This window comes from Rhea pennata, chromosome 8 (assembly GCF_028389875.1).
Source record: "Rhea pennata isolate bPtePen1 chromosome 8, bPtePen1.pri, whole genome shotgun sequence".
NCBI lineage: Eukaryota > Metazoa > Chordata > Aves > Rheiformes > Rheidae > Rhea > Rhea pennata.
Genome location: NC_084670.1, coordinates 37,464,373 through 37,480,348, shown reverse-complemented (window position 1 = coordinate 37,480,348; position 15,976 = coordinate 37,464,373).

Genomic DNA, 15,976 nt, shown 5'->3' with positions numbered 1-15,976 from the left:
CCATCACATGTGCATCCACTCAATGGTCACATGGCATTTGGCATCAAGGATCTGTGCGATTCATTTTTTTCCCTTACTTTTTGCTGATACTTTCTTGTGAAAAGAAAGAAAAATGTTTTGATTTATGCCACTTCTCTCTCATTGGAATATGACTCACAGAGTACGCTGAAGTAGCGAGCTAGGCTTCCCCCTTCATCATCAGAGATGGGAGAATTTTGGAGCCTGCTAGTGTGAGCTCCCTCGGATGCCCCCCAGTGCAGTGAGGAGATTTTTCCCTTTGCAGTGTCTCTTTCAGCACTGACACCAAGGGAGCTTGGGGGACAGAGTCAGGCTCAGGTGAGTACAGACAAGGTGAGATCCTGAGTCCCCTGCCCTTTTGGAAAGCTCAGCTCCCCTGGCCACTGTCAGGGTGTGATCTCACACCCACCTCCTGGGAGGGAGGATCCAGCAGATGGCTGGTCCCTTTCCTGTATAGAGCTCCAGCACTCACAGCAGAGCAGGAGTGGAGAGGAGGAGAGTTTAGATGCAGCCTGTTGGAACAGACCTTCTGCTCCTCGGGACCATCTCTACACTGCTGCAGCAGGCATTTCCTTGCTGTGGTCTTCACTTGAGGCCTGCACATATCCTAGACCTGCATCCACCATCAGCAGCAGCACCTTCTCTTCTCAGGCCTGCTCTTCTCATTTCTAGACTGCCCTGCTGTGCTCTCATGTATGTATATGGCCTAAGTGCTCTTTGTAACATGGTGCTTCCTTGTGCATTTCTGTGAGCTCAGGCAGGACCAGGCACTGGACACCCTTATGCCAGACTTGGCCTCCACAATAACATTTCCATATTAAAACATTTCCATAATAAAAGCAGATCTCCTCTTTGACCTGTTCAAATCCTGCCTTTCTTCAGAATTTTGAGTCAAAAATAAGCCCAAGGGATTGCACAACAAAAGGGCTCTTCTGCTTGCCAACTCTATAGCCTCCAGGGGATGTGCTCAGATTCCCTGGCTGATCTGCTACAGACTGCAGGTCGGATTCAGGGTTCACCTCTCAGTGACCATTGGAGATGGGGGATGGTCTCCAAATTGCCTGCTCAGGGCTGTCCCACAGGTGGCAGTTCTGATGAGAGATGGCCATCCTTCTAGAGGGGAATCTGTGCCCCAGGAGAGCTCAGCGGATCTCCAGGGAGAGTGTTTGCTTGGGGGTGGGCAGTGAGTGGAGCCTCACAAAACGAGGGATGGTCCACAGTGGAGTGACCAGAAAGTAAGGCACTAAATCCAGTTATGCATGGGGAAATGAGGACTCTGCAATCCCCGGAGAGGCAGGGAGGACCAAGGAGGCCCCGGGAACAGTCACTGGAGAGCGATTCCTGCACCCTCAGTGAAACACCACAGGCCGGAGCTAGTGCCCACCCAAACACATCTCCTGACACTGCAGATGCCCTGGGTTCAATCTGAGAACAATCCATGAGCACAGACACATGCCAGTAATCGGCGGTGGTGATCCCTGTCTGGCCAAATCTGCTTCCTGACCTGACCAGCATGATCAGAACTGAGGCAGGAGTCACTATGTGACCCCAAGGCCCCACAGCCTGCTTGCACTACAGAGCAGCACTGCCAGCTTGGGTCTTGTCAGGAGCACAGAGCAGGGGTGTGGGAATGGCCAGGCCAGCATGGACATGCTGACCTGGGGAAAGGCTCTCCGGAGAGCAGGGATGTCATAGGAGAAGATCAAGGCAGCACTCAGAAATAGGAAATGAGAACAAGAACCAGGTTTCTCTGTGCACCTGCACAGGTGGCTGTGTCCCCAGGGCAGCAGGAGCTGCCGAGGGGCTGCAGGGCCAGCACTCGCATGCTGTGCTTGGTGGCAAGGTGGGGGGAATGGAGGGGCTGCAGGCAGACAGGAAGGAGGATCTGCTGGTCACTAGAACAGGGGAGACAGAGAGAGACCAGGCCTCATTGCAGGACCTCATCCTCCTTGGTGTGGAGCTGCTGTGATATGCCTGAGATATGCTGTGGACATGGCTGTACCTGGCCCTGCTCCTCTCACCTCTTGATCTGACACTGTCTTCCTTCTGCTGACCTAACTCCTCATCTGTACCTCGGAACTGTCCCCTGACTACAGCCAGGAAAGCCTTGGCCAGAAAAGCTGTGACCCAAGCTTGATCCCACTCTGGCATGACTGGCAGAGCGAGGGGAGCACCCAGGGCAGAGCAGAATGAGCTCGACTGGGAGATGGTCATGGGGAAGATCCAAAGGTCCCTGGCTCAGCCCTGGGTGTGGGAAACTCCCTCATGCACCCTGAGAGGCTTTGGTTGCCTCTTTCACCCTCCCTGTGCTCCTCTCCCATCAGTGAAGGCCGAGTCCAGCATCGCCTGGGGACTCTCTTCCCTATGGGGAGGAAAGAGAGGGCCTTCAGCAGCCCCACGCTGTCCTTTCCACCCCTGGCCTTTGCATTTGTACGTGCCTGGGTCTGCCCACTTGCCTTCACCACAGTCACAGCTGCCCTGTAGCCCAAGAAAATCCTGGCACTCCTGCCCTCCAGCTGGCACCCACCCCACACCTGGAGCCTGGCCAGCCACAAACGCATCTCCCATCCAGTGCCCCAGCCATGCAGCCAAGGGCAGGAGTCTTCGCCCCAGTTTCCCTGCTCCTCCTCTGCTCTTGGCACTGCTGCTGCTGTGCCCATGTCAAACTCTCCTGCCACCAGAATGTCCCAGGGCCTGAGGCAGCTCAATCTCCCTCCAGGACTGCACTGGAGACATTCAGGAGCAAGCTGAGGTGGGACTGGCACCACCAGGGTGGGTCAGGAGACAACAGCTCCCCTCCCTCATACTGGAGCTGAGGCTGGGGCTGGGCACAGCATTTCCCTGGGGAGCTCCTGTAGAAACCACTGCAAGGGATGCTCCACCTCTGTCCTGGCAGCAGCACCAGCACTGTGGGTGCTGGCGTGGAAGGGAACAGAGAGGGTCAAGGGGGCCAGGCTGCCTGGGGGAACATCATGACCTTGTCTGTGCCTTCAGGGAAGGGGTGTGGAAAGCCGGAACTCAGCTGGAGCTGACACCAGAGACCTCTGCTGTGCTGGGGCTCTCCCGGGCTGCCTGAGCAGACCTCAGGCTGTGCTGGGCAGGGGGCTCGTGCCAGGCTCCAGCTGCCATGGGTCTGGCAGAGTGCCTGGACATGGAAAGGGCTGGAGTATTACTAAATGACTCTTAAATGATCTCTCAGTCTGGGGGAGTCTGAGCACTCAGTCCCTGACCAGCCTGGGCTGTGCCCCATGTGGTAGTCAGCAGACAGCTGTGCTCCAGGATGTGCTGGGACCTGGTGCAAAAGAGAGGCCATGCAAGGCTGGGATTTTCCCTTCTGACAGGACACAGAGACGTGTGAGGGGCTGCTCTGGGACGATGGCCCTCGTGTAGCTTCCCAATGTGTCTGTGCTATACAAGGAACACCCTGGGCTCTTCTCTCCTGCACCCTCCAAGTCCTGGTGCCTTTCTCAGGACACCTGCATTTGCCCTGCAAGCACACAGCTGTGTGCTCCAATGCTGCTGTTCAGACATAGTAGCTGAATGGCAGCATTTTCCTTCTCCCAGGGCCGTGTGTGCTTGTGCCAGGCTCAGGTATTTAGTGTGCATCTCCCAGGAAAAGGTACCAGGCTGGGGAGGCTGCTAGAGATGGTGAGGATCGAAAACAGTGGATTTAGTGGTATCTCCTACATTGAAACTTCCCCTTTCCAACCATCTGTGCTACTTAGAGCTACTTTCACAGGGGCTGGCGTGTCCAAGTAACAGCAACTTTTGTTTCTTCAGATTTCCTTCTGCATCAGAGGCTGGATGAGGCAGTCTCCTTCAGTCTCAAGTCAGAAGGGTTTTCTTCCAAATACACTTTGCAGGTGAGGAAGTCCCAAGGGGCAAGCATGAATAAAAAGGCAGGAGAAGGCAGACAGCTGAGCCTGTCACAGCCTGATCATCTCCTCCTGTGGTAACCAACACCGGTGACATCAGAGACCCTGACAAGCCTCCCAGCTTGGAATCAGGCACAGAGCACAAAGGGGAATTGTAGAGAATTGGCTGGACGAGCATGGATATCAGGCCGTGCAAATGAGCAACCCTGACTTGCTGATATGGAATAACCTTGGAGACACCTTGAAGGACAAGTAATGACGGAGTAAGAATGAATGCTATGTAAAAACAGGATGAAGGGGTTGGCGAGACGGGACAGTGAATATGTGGATAGCCAATAGCACAGAGCTTTGTGGCGTGAACTATAGTAGTAAGCCAATTAGATATAGCCAGCAGGATGCTTGAGCGTGTGAACAGCATGTGATGGTATATAAGCAGGTTAAGTTGCTGAAATAAACAGATCATATTGCTAGCTCATATTGAGTCGTTTTATGATTCCGCAAGCCCGCCTCCGACAAGTGGCGCCCGAACAGGGACCCCGAAGATATAAGTGAACCTGCTTTCTATGAGAGCTGGAGGAAAGGCCGTGTGCACACTAAAGAGGAATTCGTGCAGCTGCCCTCCGAGTGCCGGTAAGACCGCTGATCCTTGCCATAGAGATGGAACGAGAAGCGGCAATACAGTTATTGACGGAATTCCTCGCTAAGCGAGAGGTGCCCGTCTCTACTAAGAAGTTACTTGCCCTCTGTGAGTGGGCTAGGGGGCATGGACATTTAAGCGACCCCACTTTGGTATTTAGGGTTGCATGTGCCACATCGGCAATGCTGGGGGATCGCCTCTCGGAAACCTCTCCCGCAGTTACTCCCTCACGGCTTTTTGTGAGCCCGTCCTCCACAGGAGGAATGGAGGTTCCTGTGGCTGAGAGCGCAGCGGAGATAAGGGCAAAAGCGGCTCAGAGCCAGGCAGAGCAGGAGGGGCAGACTTCTCGTTTGGACAAAGGCCAAGGGGGCCCTTGTTGCCGTCCCTCTGCACCACCTCTGCCAGAGAACGAGAATAGTGATAATGAAGGGAAAACAGCTGGGGCAAGGAGTGCGCATGCGGAAACTGAGGAGAAGGACCGCTTCTTTGATCCTCCTCCTCCGCCGCGGTCGCGCTGCTCAGGGCCTCGGCCTTCAGACTATCTGTTGGAGGAAGTTACTCGGTGCATGAGCAATTTGCAAGCCGGAGAAGTGGTTGAAGTGCTTGTTATCTCTTCTGGCGGAGTGCAATTAAAGCCCTTGAATACACAACATCGGTGGTCAGGGGTGATCCGCGATGCCCTTTTGGAGGGTGAGTGGCAGGCCGCCGCTGCCTGTCCTCCCTCCGCCTTCCCTGTGACTATTACGAATGCAGGTGGTCAAGCCACTGCTAGATATCACCCCTTCGAGTGGAAGTTGATGCAGCAAATTCGCAATACAGTTGCTACCTATGGATTACATGGAGCGCCGTCACGACAAACGATTACGTATTTGTTTGCATCAAATGTCATGACACCGGATGACTGTGTTTCGGTGGCAAAACTGGTGTTGACCCCAGTGCAGTTTCTCCTGTGGGAACGATATTGGGAGGAGGGCTGTCGCAAGGTGGTCAACAAGCCGAGGCCACAAACTGATCCCCTGCGAGATGTCACCTTGAATATGCTGATGGGCAAAGGAATTTATGCTGCTGCTGCTCAACAACTGCAGTTTCCGGCGGATTTCCACAACGCCTCTGCCAAAGCAGCTAAAAACGCGCTGTGGAGAGTGCCGATGGAAAAGAGGCCACCCAGTTGGGCTACATTGCGTCAAGGAGTCCAGGAGCCCTTTGACTCCTTTATCAACAAGCTTGTGGCGTCTATTGAGGCATCTCACAAGATCGGGGAGGGGGTCAAGGAACAGTTGTTGCGTGCTTTTGCGTTTGAGAATGCGAATGCGAAAACGAAAATGTTGCTAAGCACCTTGCCTAGGAGTGCCACGCTCTCTGAGATGCTGGAGAGAGTAGCTGATTCTGGCCTCCAGCAGCAAGCTGCGTTTGTGTCTGAGGCGGTCGCCGCTGCTGTTAAACAGCAAAGCAAATCGCTTGCGGAAGCAGTGGCGCAGCAGACACAGGCGCTTGCTGCTGCCTTACAGGGCCCGACCCAGCAGAAGAGGCCTCCGAACTTAGGGGCTTGCTTCCGCTGTGGGAAACCGGGCCACACCCGAAAACAATGCAGGGAGGCACAAGTGTGGTGTGAGAACTGTCAAAGCGACACTCACACCTCTGCTGCATGTCAGCAGTCGGGAAACGGCTTGCGGAGCGCGAAAGGGGGTCGCGCGCAGACAACAATAACCCCTCCTCTGGCTCCGGTGGTTGGGGGACTCCAGCCACTGCCAGGAGCTTGGGGTGCGACCTGGCAACAGCAGTAGAAATCACCCTGATTGACACCAGGCCACAGAAAATTCCAACAGGGTGGCACAAGCTGCCTGATCGAGTGGGGGGCCTTTTGTTAGGCCGCTCCTCAGCCGGATTGAAGGGCATCATTGTATGCCCTGGGGTTCTTGATGCTGATTATACGGGTCAAGTTTGGATAGTAATATATACTCTAACTCCTCCTATTTTTGTACCAAGGGGAAGTAAAATTGCCCAAATAGTCCCATTTCCGCAGTTATTAGCAGAATTGACCAATCCTGCTCAACTTCGAGAGTTGCCCCAGTGGGGGAATGCTGGGTTTGGAAGTACCGACCCACTGGCTTGTCTAACTCTAAATATGAACTGTAGACCGACGGTCTCGGTGAAGGTAAATTATGCCGGTGAGCAGTGGTACTTCCGCCTGCTGTTGGACACAGGAGCTGATGTTACGATCATGTCGGCCACGGTTTGGCCCACGCTCTGGCCAGTTCATCCGTCTCCGGATGCAATTGCGGGTGTGGGGGGTGTCATAGGTTACTCTCTTGAAGGTTAATTCATACGGAGAGTTTGTTAAATCATGTCAGTAATTTATTTAATTAAGTAAGCAGCCACAAGCAAAACAGTGCTGGGCGGCCGGGGAGTCTTAGCTCCGCCAACGGCGCGCGCCTCCTTCACATACAGTCCCCTTTTTATAGTCTGCTAGTTTTGGGATGCGTTGTAATCTCCTGGTGGGTTTTGCGCATGTGTGAGTTGCTGGGGGGGGGGTCGTCTGAAGTTCTCTGGTGGTCGTGGAGAGAAAGGCCGTAGTCCTCCTCTGTCTCTTCATTTTGGCTTGTCTCCTTGTGAGTGATCACAGGTGTTTGCTTATCTGTTGTGTTGACTCCCTTTCGGGATGCTGTACTGTGAGTGATTACAGGCGCCTGTTTATCTTTTCTTCTTTATCCTTTTGTTTTCAAAGGAATTCCTTCTTGTTGACCTTTGAGCAGCTTGTTGTTTACTTCAGCTCCTTATAGTCCTGCAAGATAGCTAAGGCCCCCGACACCGGTTCCACAAGGGGTCATATAAGCTTTTGTGCTTACCATAATTTATTTGTCTGACACCATGTCTCAACCCTGGTTGTTGTAAAACCTCCTCCTCCCCCTCCACCGGCTTATTCCTCCTTTTAAACAATGAACAAATACTTACAATTTATTACAGGGGGATCAGCTCAAGCCATGGTAACTTTGCAGCCTGCGGAGATGATCCTTGAGCAACGCAGGGCCCGGGTACTCCTTACTGTCCTGCCACTACCTGAAGGGGTCAATGGGTTGGTGGGACGGGAGTGCCTCACACAATGGGGAGTTGTTTTAGCAACCCCTGACTCATTTTTTTCTCAGCGACCGCTGTGAAGCAGCCGACACCCCTGAAGCTCACTTGGCTCACTAATGAACCAGTGTGGGTGGAGCAGTGGCCGCTGACACAGGAACGGTTGCAACAGGCGCATGAATTAGTTGCTGAACAGTTACGTGTCGGGCATATTCAACCTTCGATAAGCCCTTGGAACACACCTATATTTGTTATTCCAAAAAAATCAGGGAAGTGGCGTTTGTTACATGACCTAAGAAAGGTAAATGAGCAAATGCTGCCAATGGGGGCGCTGCAGCCAGGGCTGCCAACACCTACGATGATTCCACGTGAATGGCACATATTAATCGTAGACCTTAAGGATTGTTTTTTCACAATTCCACTTCACCTAGATGATGCACCTCGATTTGCCTTTTCCCTTCCAGCGCTCAATAAGGCCGCCCCGAGTCAGAGATTTGAATGGGTCGTGCTCCCTCAAGGGATGCGTAACAGCCCTACCATGTGTCAGTTATTCGTAGCGGCCGCTTGCAGCCCATCCGTCAAGCATGGCTGCAAGCAATCATTTATCATTATATGGATGACATTTTAGTAGCCCAGGCTGCTCCCCTTTCACACCATCAAAGCAAATATTTGCATGATACGTTACTGGCCAGAGGATTACAGGTTGCTCCAGAAAAGATACAGGTTACCAGCCCATGGAAATATTTGGGATGGCACATTAGTGATACTATGGTTGGACCACAAAAGGTTACACTGACGACTGCCGTCCACACCCTACTGGATGCACAGAAACTTATGGGAGATTTACAATGGGTCAGGGCCTTAGTAGGCATTCAAAACGAGGAGCTGGAGCCTCTTTGCCCCTTATTAAAGGGCTTGGATCCAGCTACCCCTGTCCGTTTGTCTACGGCACAACAGGCTTGTTTACAGCACTTAACGGATTTAGTTACATCACGATGGGCATCTCGTCGGTCTGAAGACGAGCCATATAGGCTTGTTGTATTGTTATCTGCGACCTCAGTGTGTGCAGTCACCATGCAGTGGCAAAAAAAAAAAAAAAAAAAAAAGGGTGGGGAGAGATGTGATAGTGGTTTTGGAATGGATATTTCTCCCTCTCCAACCGAAGCGTAGTATTGTTACACGCCTGGAGCAAGTAGGGGAAGTGATTAGAAAAGGACGGGATAGGCTGGTGGCCATCACCGGCCAGGAGCCTGATACAATTCACATACCAATGGCACAAGCAGATTTGGAATGGGCGCTGCGCCACTCCACGGCGCTGCAACTGTCACTCCTAGGCTGGCCAGGATTATTGTCTACCCATGTGCCTAATGGGAAGGATAGCGGATTTTTACAGTCACTAACATGGGCGGGCAAGCCGCTATTTTCGGAGCGGCCACTTCAAAATGCCGTTACCGCCTTCACAGATGCAGGAAAAGCCAGCAGAAAGGCTGCCGTTGTGTGGCAGGACAAGGGGCGTTGGCAGCATCAGGTCTTCCCGGCAGTGGCGGGAGACAGTTTGCAGACATTGGAGTTAGCAGCAGTTTGTTGGGCAGTGACTCACTGGATGCATGTACCACTGAATGTGGTTACGGATTCATTGTACGTAGCTGGTGTTGTTCAGCGGATTGAAGATGCTGTGCTCAGGCAGGTACATAACGCTAGGTTGCTTGCCCTATTTATGCAGTTGCAACAAGCCTTACGGCAAAGATCGCAACCGTATTGTATTATTCATGTACGGAGTCATCAAACGATGGAAGGTTTAGGGTTAGGTAATCACCTGGCAGATCAATTGGTTAGCATGGCTATTCAACCCCTAAATCAGTTTGAGGCGGCGCGGGCCTCACACAATCAGTTTCATCAGAATGCCAAAGGCCTTAGTAGACAATTCTCTCTCACGATTACCGAGGCACAGGGCATTGTGCGTACCTGTCCACAATGCAGCCATCATGGACCGCGGTTAGGGATAGGAGTCAATCCGAGAGGTTTGAAAGCCCTGGAGCTTTGGCAAATGGATATTACCCATATTGTTAGCTTTGGGAGATTGAAATATGTGCATGTTATGGTAGATACATTTTCGAGATTCATTTGGGCCACAGCACAGCCGGGAGAAAAAACCTTACATGTCCGTAAACACCTGACACAGTGCATGGCGATCATGGGGGTCCCACAACATATAAAGACTGATAATGGCCCTGCCTACACTAGTAATAGCACGCGTCAATTTATGATGCACTGGGGAATTAGGCATACGACAGGGCTACCAAATTCACCAACAGGCCAAGCTATCGTTGAACGGGCTAATAGAACCCTGAAAACCTATCTGCAAAAGTATTCTGACATAACAGACGCTAAAGAGCGGTTGGATAAGACCTTGTTTGTGTTGAATCACTTGTGCGTTTTCGGGGATTCCGAGGTTCCTCCTGTGGTGGTTCACAATCAGCATGTACAACAAGCGGTGACACCACGGGTGGCCAAGGTGTTGTATCGGAATCCACGAACTGGAATTTGGGAAGGACCTGCAGAGGTTGTGTATGTTGGAAGAGGTTACATGTGTGTTTCTACCCCCTCAGGTCCACTATGGGTGCCCAGCAAATGGACTAAGGCCTCCACCACTGAAAGGCATCAAGCGGACGTCTCCGACCACGATGGGCTGGGTCAATCCGTTGATACTCTGGCTCATCTGCTTGGAGGCCCAGACACTGCTTGTTGAGGCACTAACAAACATTGATGTGAGACAGAATCTGTGCGTTACTTGGGCTAATCGTACTGGACAGTCCACCTTTTGCCTTTCCATGGCGTCTGCTACAGATCCCTTTAGAACGTGTCTGGTAGAAGTTCCCACTTTTAGGATCTAGTATTTTAAGCCATTTAGCGTTCACAATTGTAGTCAATCCCTAAACGTAAGCCATTGTGCAGCAATTGATTTTTTACTATTGGCGCAAGGACATGGATATGAGGACTTTGAGGGAATGTGTTGCTTGAACCTGTCAGATCTCAGTGAATCTATCCACAAGATTCGGTGGCTACAAGATCATACGAAGAAAATACAACAAGAGCATGGACTTTTGGATGGGTGGCTACAGGGTTTGTTTGGCCCTTTGCCTCAATGGTTGTTAAGTTTGATCAAAGAACTATTGTGGATAGCAGTTGTGCTGTGCTTGCTGGGTGTATTCCTCTGTATTACTTTTAGTTGTGTTAAGCGGATGTTCTCCAAGGCTCTTCAACAAGTTTGGGTTGCTCAAAAGAAAAACGGGGGAATTGTAGAGAATTGGCTGGACGAGCATGGATATCAGGCCGTGCAAATGAGCAACCCTGACTTGCTGATATGGAGTAACCTTGGAGACACCTTGAAGGACAAGTAATGACGGAGTAAGAATGAATGCTATGTAAAAACAGGATGAAGGGGTTGGCAAGACGGGACAGTGAATATGTGGATAGCCAATAGCACAGAGCTTTGTGGCGTGAACTATAGTAGTAAGCCAATTAGATATAGCCAGCAGGATGCTTGAGCGTGTGAACAGCATACGATGGTATATAAGCAGGTTAAGTTGCTGAAATAAACGGATCATATTGCTAGCTCATATTGAGTCATCTTATGATTCCGCAAGCCCGCCTCCGACAGGGAAGCAGTTGCCTGGCCGCTGGCAGAGCAGCAGCTCACCAGACCAAATACAGCCAATTTGCAAGGGGCCACCACTACTCATGATTGTAAAGCATCAGAGCTGCAGGATGTGCAGGGGTTCTGCAGGCAGCAGCCCCATGAAGGGTTGATAGAGTGGCTGTTAAAACTGTGGGATGATGGGGCAGAGGCAGCTTATTCTGCTAGAGAGGAGCTCGGTAGGATGGGGTCTCCGCCCCAGGGTCCTACCCTCTGCAACACCCTCCACATCCTGCAACTGCAAAACCGAGGTAGTCTCTTTCTCTCAGTGTCCAAAAAGTTCCAGAGAGGCCAACTAAATCTCTGCTTGCAGGAACTTAGTGATGAGCCCATTCAGTGGACTCCATGCTGGACCCATGACAGTGGGCACCTGGCACAAGTCCCCTGCCCAGCACAGCCTGGGAGGCGGCTCAGGCCTCTCTGGAGAGCCCCAGCCCTGCAGGGAACAGCCCTTCTGGCCTGTTGTCTTCAGAGCCAGAAGCATCCTCCCAAGCCATTTCACAGCCCTGTTGCTGCTGCTCAGTTGCTCAGGCTGAAGCGACCTCACAGCTGCTCTGCTGATGCTGTTCCTGCTGCTGGCCTATCTGGTACTCGGGCAGCAGTGACCTCACGGTCTGCACTGAGGCCATGAACCTGCTTCTGGCCTGTCAGCAGCAGAGGTAGAGGGGACTTTACATGAAACCAACAGCAACCAAGGGCCTCCTGCTGGCGCATAAGCTGCAGAGCAGGAAGTGACCTCACAATCAGCATCAGAGCCATGTCCCTGCCTTTGACCTGTCAAGTACTCAGGCAGCAATGACCTCACAAAGAACATACAAGCCATGTGCCTGTTTCTGGCCTATCACCACCAGAGATTGAGGTGACATCACTAGAAGATACAAGAGCTTCCTGCTGGCCTATCAGGTACTGAGGCAGCAGTAACCTCACAATCAGAATGGAAGCCATGTGCCCACTGCTGGCCTATCAGCACTCAGGCAGAAGTGACCTCACAAGCACAAACTTCTGTCTTCTCTCTGCTTCTGGTGTATCAAGTGCTGATGGGAAAACGATCTCAAAATCAGTGTCAAAGCCATAAGCCTGTTCCTGGCCTCTGAGTAGCAAATACAGAGGAAACAGAAAGATTTTCCATGAACCAAGAGTCTGCTGTAGCCCACCAGCTTCAGAGAGAAGTGACCTCACAACATGGATCTAAGCCATGTGCCTGCTACTGGCCTATCAGGTGCTTGGGTGGTGGTGACCTCACAAGCACAAACTCCAGCCATGTCCCTGGTGCTGGCCGGTTATGTTCTCACACACAGGTCACCATGTCATTCACTCCCACGAACCCAGGGAATGGTGATCTCCAGGATTTGCTTGCTCCTGCAGTGGCTTTCCAGGAGCTGGGAGAGGGCTTAGGAGGGACCTGGCCCCAGGCACGTGTCAGCACCTTCACCTCACGAGAGGCGGGACCTGTCCCTCCTCCCCTCAGTCCTTGGAGCAGCCAGCTCCTCTCCAGCAGGGTGACAGGAGCCTGAGCTCTCCTTGCCCATCAGGAAGGCATGCTCCCATAAGCACAGCCAGCTGTTTGTCCCCAAGCACCAGGCCTAGGAAGTGTGTGCAGGGGTGTTAGCACAGCCCCAGGTAGTGCAGTGCCATGAGGATCCTGCCAGGCCTGCTCTTCCAGCACTTCCTCAAACAACATGCTTGGGAGGAACAGAAAGGGCCAGGTCCCATCTGTTCCCTTCCAGCTGGGTGAAGGGAACACCTTGAGTGCTTATGGGAGTCCATCAGGAGCATGCCCTCAGGTGCTGCTGCTCATGGAAGAAATGGCCTTTCCAGAGAGGTGGTAAATGCACCCATAGCTAGAGATGTTTACTGGTGGGACCCCTGGCCTGAGTCTCCCTGTTTTGATTCATTTCTACTTTCTTCCTCCACCTCTCCCACAGAAATTTGTCTTACTCTGTGAGGTGAGTCAGGAGCCCATGGCACGAGCAGAGGAGCCTGTATCCAGCCCTGTGGCTCAGGGCTTGGGATCCTTGGCACCTCGGGCGGGCCACTGCCACTTGGCTTTTCCAGACTGGTGCTGTGAGCTCTCACGCACATACTTACTCTTTCAATGGCTCCACAGATCATCATAATTCTTCACAGTTTTGTTTATTATGCAAGGGAAAAGATAGAAGGTATTGTTGAGTGAGATGTGACCCTAGCAAGTATCACTGAAGAGGAGAGAGGGCATCAAGTAGTTTACAGCCACCCTCAGGACATTCTGTCCCAATCTTTTCTCTTTCAGACTAAACTCAGGCTTCATCCCACAGCCACTGAAGACAATAGAAAGAGTTTTTTAGGTTTTTTTTTGTTTGTTTTTTTTTCCCACATCAATGTTCTGGAGTATCAGTCATAGTGCTTCAATCTTAGTTTTAGTTAGATTTGCACAGATATATCACTGAATCATAATTCTGGGCATGCTATCAGAGGTCAAATAAATCAGAAGTCCCCCTGGCACTCTCCCCTGTGAGCAAGTCTGGGCACATTTGGCTTGGGCCACTTGGCCCATGGCAAAAATACTTTTCCTCTCCTCTCCTCTCCTCTCCTCTCCTCTCCTCTCCTCTCCTCTCCTCTCCTCTCCTCTCCTCTCCTCTCCTCTCCTCTCCTCCCCTCCCCTCCCCTCCCCTCCCCGCCCCTCCCCTCCCCTCCCTTCCCCTCCCCTCTTCACTTTTCTATTTTCTTTTTTCTTTTCTTTTTGGTCCTTTATTTATCATACCTCTCTCTCCAAGATGGGCAGTCTGCTAATTCAGCACTTTCTTTATTTTGCTTCTCTTTAGTTGAGGCTGCCAGAGTGGTTCGTCTGTCCCACTGCACTCACCCTGCTGTCTGCACTCTTGCTAGTACAGCCCAGAGTAACGGTGGCCATCCTTGCTACAGGAGCACCCTGTTGACCTCTCGCCAATTTGATGTCCACCAAGACTTGCAGGTCATTGCCTAGATCCTCTTTCTTGTCCTTCTTGAAGATGGATGTCATGTTTTGTGGGGAGGTGGGGACGGCCAGGGGCCAGGCAGCAGCTGCAGGGCTGTGTCAGCTCCTGCTGCACTGCTGGTCCCTGCAGTGTGGGGAGAGGGGATGGGAGATGGAACAATGCAAGGGCAGTAGCAGGTCAGCAGGACAGGGGCAAGGGGCAGTGGAGGCTGCAGTGAGGGGTTGTGGTCGGTGTTTCTGCAGCACAGCAGCTGTGGTGTTCATCTCACACGCAAAAATAGTGCCCTGTTTCTCTGGGGCTCACGTCACCTCCCATCAGGACAGGGACATAGGAGGAGGGTTCTCTGCCTGTCCTGGTGCTCAGGGCAAGATTCCCAAGTCTGGCACAGTCTTGCTGAGGGACGTCTTGGTCCTCAGCCTCTGCCTGGCACAGCTGGAGCAGGGATAAGAGCTCATGGGGCCGGGCAGGGAGAGCTCTCCTGGGAGGTTCTCTTTTGCAGTGGAGTGCTGAGGAGCATCATGGCTCCCATCTGTATCCCATCCCTGCACCCCACACAGTGGCATGGCCCTACTGTGTAGGCACCGCACAAGGTTCGGTGCATTCAGGGTTGGGAGAGCATCTCCCTGTCATGGCCCCCATAACAGCCCTCCGTGACCCATCCACCCACAGCCCTCTTTAGCCCTGCTTTAGCCGCCTCCCCAGCATCGAGCCCCTGCGCAGCCCAGGCCTTCTCCCACACTGGAGATCATACATAGCCATCCTCTAGGGTCTGCCAGGGTCCGGGCTAGGAGAGGGGCCAGGCAGGGCTGACTGTTCCCCTAGACACAGGCAGCGAGCCCAGGAGGAAGGAGCTGGCCACAGGTCAGAATGCACCCAGAAACCAGGGATGCGTAAGGAACACTAGAAATGGCCGATGTGAGAGGCTGGTCTGTGACAAATGCCTGGGGGCACCATGCCATGGTCGCTCCATGCAACCAAGAGCACAGACCGACCTCCTCTCCTCTGCACCAGGCATGTCTTGGTTCCCCTCCATGAGACCTGGCTCTACATCACAACACCCCTAGCCTGTGTCCTCACCCTGCCAGCTCACACAGCTGAGCTGACATTGCCATTTTTCCTCTCTCAGGCCCCTTCCAGCCCAGCCCAGCCTCTCCCCATCTCTCCCCATCTCCCCTACCCTCTCCACAGCCCACTCAGCAAAGTAGCCCAGGATGGTGGTGGCCCCACAGCCAGTGCCTGCCACAGGGGGCTGCAGAGCTCTGGGCACTCACTCCACAGCCTCAGCCCCACAGCAGGCACAGCAGCTCCATGGGGAAGGAGATGTGTCAGCTCCATCAGCCTCCAAGCTGAGACTGGCCCCCGTGACACAAGGAGGCAGAGCACAGTGACACTCTGTGTCCCTTGTTCTGGTGACCAGGAGATTCCTGGGATGTTGGATGGGCATCATTGCACCTGACAATTCCCACCAAAGTGTCTATGGCTCTGGAGGATGCTCTCAGCAAGCACAGGGCATTTCAAATGCCTCAGGCTCTGTCCCAGATCGCCTGAATGTGAGAGGCAATTTCTTCACTGTGAGAGTGATGGAGCACTGGAACAGGTTGCCCAGAGAGGTTGTGGAGTCTCCTTCTCTGGAGATATTCAAGGCCTGCCTGGATGCAACCCTATCTAACATGCTCTAGGTGACCTTGCTGAGCAGGGAGGTTGGACTAGATGATCTCCAGAG